The sequence below is a fragment of the Oncorhynchus mykiss genome, chromosome 18 (assembly GCF_013265735.2).
Source record: "Oncorhynchus mykiss isolate Arlee chromosome 18, USDA_OmykA_1.1, whole genome shotgun sequence".
NCBI lineage: Eukaryota > Metazoa > Chordata > Actinopteri > Salmoniformes > Salmonidae > Oncorhynchus > Oncorhynchus mykiss.
The window spans coordinates 17,726,406-17,731,405 of record NC_048582.1 but is presented as its reverse complement, the minus strand read 5'-3'; the positions used below and the strand labels follow the sequence as shown (position 1 = coordinate 17,731,405).

Sequence of the window (5,000 nt, the reverse complement as noted above, 5' to 3'; positions counted from 1 at the left end):
GGCTACCCTGCCGCCCCCTAAGTTAGAATACATAGAGCAGACTTGAGGCAGTTCTACAGAATAACAACATGAGGCAGGACAGAAGTCCACGATCCAAGGTGTACCTCTGGGTCACATGGGGTGGCTCACATTGTGTCGTTCCAGGTACTTCTAGGGGAAATAGACAGAGAAACGATGGCAGTGTTTTGCCTGATAAGTGTACTTGTAGTTTCCCATAGAAACTGTGTGTGCGTGCGGCATGCATGAATGAGTGTGTGTGTGTGTGTATGTGTGCTATTCGTTCTGGTCAGAAGACTTGTGTCCCTGTAGATCATGGGGATGGCAGAGAGAGAAGGACATGGCCCTGTTTGAATACTTCCTACCTTCTTTAAAGGGGCCATCTGCAGTTGAAACTAAAACGAAGCGCTCTCCCCTGTTTCAGTAAAAAGCTGAGGGAAGGGGCTGGAGAAATCTAACCACTGTCTAATTCATAGACAGCGCTATGAATGCTAGGACTGACCATCCATGATATCAACATTTTTGAGGCTTTATAGTGTTTGTTTACATTTACTATGTTTACACACATTGGAGTAAACAAGCTGGTATTTTACAGCCAGCAGCATACCACCCTACAGCATACCACCCTACAGCATACCACCCAGCATCTCACTGCTGGCTGGCTTCTGAAGGTAACCAGGGTCTGTCCCTCGATGGGAGACCAGATGTTGCTGGAAGAGGTGTTGGACGACCAGTAGAAGACACTCTTTCCTCTGGTCTAAAAATAATATCCCAATGCCCCAGGGCAGTGATTAGGGACATTGCCCTGTGTAGGGTGCTGTCTTTCGGAAGGGGTGTCCTGACTCACTGTAGTCATTATAGATCCCATGGTACTTATCATAAGAGTAGGGGTGTTAACCCCGGTGTCGTGTCTTTGGCTATGCCGGATTAAGTGATATGACATGCTATTCTATAAAATAATTTCTCCGTAATTAATATTACCTGATTGAGCTAATCATGTAAATGTAATTAACTAGAGAGTCGGTGCACCACAAAATAATATTTATAGAGCTGTTATCTTCCGAATAAACTCTTAAAGACCTAGTAATATTTTACATCAATAGCAGTCAATATTAATCGTCACCTTAATTCAGTCTCATCTGAAAGTTGTAAATTCTTGGTTATCTTCACGAACCCTGGCTAACAAGTTGAATCAGCAATACAAAATTGGGTTTAATTATTTATTTACTAAATATCTAACTAATCACACAGATTTACACATACACATAATTAATCATAACTTATTAATTACAAATTACGTCATAAAGGAAAACGTCCCTGGCGGGCGGAACAGATATGACAGCTGGTTACACAAAAGAAAGGGGGCTGGGTTTGAGTGAAAGAGCGGGAAGACTGAGGAACAAAGAGCAAAGCTGTGCTATCGTAAATACAATATCTTATGCATTCTACATTACCGCCCATTTGGAAAAGGAAAATGCAATAAATATTTACTATGAGCTGCGCTTCAGTAGGTTGGTGTCACGTTCTGACCATAGTTCTGTTATTTTACCTTTGTTTTAGTATGGTCAGGGCGTGAGTTGGGTGGGCAGTTTATGTATGTTTTTCTATGTTGACTTTTGAGTTTGGCCTAGTATGGTTCTCAATCAGGGGCAGCTGTCAATTGTTGTCCCTGATTGAGAATCATACTTAGGTAGCCTGGGTTTCACTTTTGGGTTGTGGGTGTTTGTCTTCCGTGTCAGTGTTTGTCGCCACACGGGACTGTTTCGTTCATTTCACGTTTATTGTTTTGTATTTCGTAGTGTTCAGTTTATGTTTTAAAATAAACATTATGGACACTTACCACGCTGCGTTTTGGTCCTCCGATCCTTCTCGCTTCTCCTCCTCAGAAGAGGAGGACGAGATCCCTTACAGAAACACCCACCACAACCGGACCAAGCAGCGTGGTAACGGGCAGCAGCAGCGATCGCAGGACTCCTGGACTTGGGAGGAGATTCTGGACTGCAAGGGACCATGGGCACAGGCTGGAGAATATCACCGCCCCAAGGCTGAGCTAGAGGCAGGGAAAGCCGAGAGGCAGTGGTATGAGGAGGCAGCACGGTGGCGCGGCTGGATCCCGAGAGGCAGCCCCAAAAATTTATTGGGAGGGGGCACACGGGGAGTGTGGCGAAGTCAGGTAGGAGACCTGCGCCAACTCCCGTGCTTACCGTGGAGAGAGAGAGAGCGTCATACTGGTCAGGCACCGTGTTATGCGGTGGAGTGCACGGTGTCCCCAGTATGCGTTCTTAGCCCGATGCGCTACATCCCAGCTCCCCGTATCGGCCGGGCTAGAGTGGGCATCGAGCCAGGTGCCATGAAGCCGGCTCAGCGCATCTGGTCTCCAGTGCGTCTCCTCGGTCCGGTGTACATGGCACCAGCCTTACGCATGGTGTCCCTGGTTCACCAGCACAGCCCAGTGCGTGCTATTCCACCTCGCCGCACTGGCCTGGCTACGGGGAGCATTCAACAAGGTAAGGTTGGCCAGGCTCGGTGCTCGAGACCTCCTGTGCGCCTTCACGGTCCGGTCTATCCGGTGCCACCTCCACGTACCAGCCCTCCGGTGGCAGCCCCCCGCACCAGCCTGTCTCTACGTCTTCTCCCTACAGGTGCTCCCGCCTGTCCAGTGCTGTCAGAGTCTCCCGTCTGTCCTGAGCTGCCAGAGTCTCCCGTCTGTCCTGAGCTGCCAGAGTCTCCCGTCTGTCCTGAGCTGCCAGAGTCTCCCGTCTGTCCTGAGCTGCCAGAGTCTCCCGTCTGTCCTGAGCTGCCAGAGTCTCCCGTCTGTCCTGAGCTGCCAGAGCTGCCAGTCTGTCCTGAGCTGCCAGAGCCACCAGTCTGTCCTGAGCTGCCAGAGCCACCAGTCTGTCCTGAGCTGCCAGAGCCGCCAGTCTGTCCTGAGCTGCCAGTCAGCCAGGAGCTGCCAGAGCCGTCAGTCAGCCAGGAGCTGCCAGAGCCGTCAGTCAGCCAGAAGCTGCCAGAGCCGTCAGTCAGCCAGGAGCTGCCAGAGCCGTCAGTCAGCCAGGAGTTGCCAGAGCTGCCTATCACGCCAGCGATGCCAGAATCGCCCTTCACTCCGGAGCTGCCGGAGTCTCCCGCCTGTCCGGCGCTGCCGGAATCTCCCGTCCATCCGGCGCTGCCGGAATATCCCGTCCATTCGGGACCCGTGGACTGCGGACAGACACCCACCCAGACCCTCCCCTATAGGTTTAGGTTTTGCGGCCGGAGTCCGCACCATGGGGGGGGACTGTCACGTTCTGACCATAGTTCTGTTATTTTATCTTTGCTTTAGTACGGTCAGGGCGTGAGTTGGGTGGGCAGTCTAAGTTTGTTTTTCTATGTTGGTTTTTGAGTTCGGCCTAGTATGGTTCTCAATCAGAGGCAGCTGTCAATTGTTGTCCATGATTGAGAATCATACTTAGGTAGCCTGGGTTTCACTTTTGGGTTGTGGGTGTTTGTCTTCCGTGTCAGTTTGTCTTACGTGTCACACGGGACTGTTTCGTTCTTTTCACGTTTATTGTTTTGTATTTCATAGTGTTTAGTTTATGTTTTAAAATAAACCTTATGGACACTTACCACGCTGTGTTTTGGTCCTCCGATCCTTCTCGCTTCTCCTCCTCAGAAGAGGAGGACGAGATCCCTTACAGTTGGTGGTAGATGGAAGACTGCGATGCCAAACCGAGTCCTTTGTCCTTTGAAGAATGTCTCTGGTGGTCAATTGGATACGTTGTAGTAACGTCGTTGTGTGATAGACGGGATACTCTGTCTGTTCCTTCCTAACCCTCGTTTGCAGCGGCTGTTGCTAACTCAACGGCTAGGAGGTATCACTTCTGTAGTGAATAAGAGTTCAAAGTTCATACCATTCGCAACCAAAGCTCACGCTGATGTTGGCTTCATTCTGTAGTTATTATCTGAACCATTCTGACATAGGACCGTCATCCTCACATCCTCGCAACAGGAGGTTATATTGTCGTCAAGGCTTTATATAGGAAGGGAGAGGAGGGCGTGTTTGAGAAGTTTATAGCCCATGTCCCTTCACAGGGGCGGGTCACTGATTGAGCATAAGCACCTTATGAAAACCCAAATCTCACATTTTAGAAGCTAAAATCACATTTCATCCCATCATGAATAATTTCATATTCAAACATTTAAATTGAACAACAATTCCATGTGAATCCGATAACTCTGATGTGTAGACTTTCCACTGTAGAGTTTATGTCATCTTATCATTGATGAGAATGTCTCAGATGACAACCTAACTGACATCATATTCATTAAGTACCACCGCATATGTTCAATTGTTTGGATTACCAGAATATAGTTAATTTCCCCCCACCTTCTGATGTTCCCATTATCTCTATGTTAACCAAGGTGTTTGCAAATGTAACATCAGCAGGGTAGAGAGAGTTAAAAGGGGGGAAGAGGTATTTATGACTGTCATAAACCTACCCCCTGTCTAAATTCCCAATCAGGCCTTCATACCATCACGGCCACCTAATCATCCACAGTTTACAATTGGCTCATTCATCCCCCGTCCTCTCCCCTGTAACTAACTCGCTGCTGTAAATGAGAATGTGTTCTCAGTCAACTTACCTGGTAAAATAAGGGTTAAATAAATAGTGTTTTGATGGGGTACGACAGTTGAACTAAGCTCATGAGGCATTAGGGGGGCAATCAATAGATACATATCATTCATTTATGTCCAAAATGTATGTAGCAACTGCAGATTGCCCCTTTAAGGTCATCACTTAAAACTTGAGAAACTGGCTCGAGTTTTACTCAGAGACAGTGTTGTGATGATGTCAGGTGACGGAGAAAGTGGAACTATTGGTTCACTCTGCCATCTAGAGGCCACTGTTGGAACCACAGTCAACCTCATACCTTACGGCAAAATGGGGACTGTGAAGAGACACATAGACCATTTAATGCATTTTGTATTGTATTTTGCATTTTATTATGTATATGATGCATGG

At 47.9% G+C, this 5,000-nt stretch overlaps 1 protein-coding gene across 1 annotated transcript in view; it reads left to right on the top strand.

The window, feature by feature from the left end:
* The window catches only part of LOC110510546 (glutamate receptor ionotropic, NMDA 3B), a 95,500-nt gene that overhangs the window by 83,598 nt on the left and 6,902 nt on the right, over nucleotides 1–5,000 (top strand). The gene's annotated exons all lie outside the window — the stretch shown is intronic.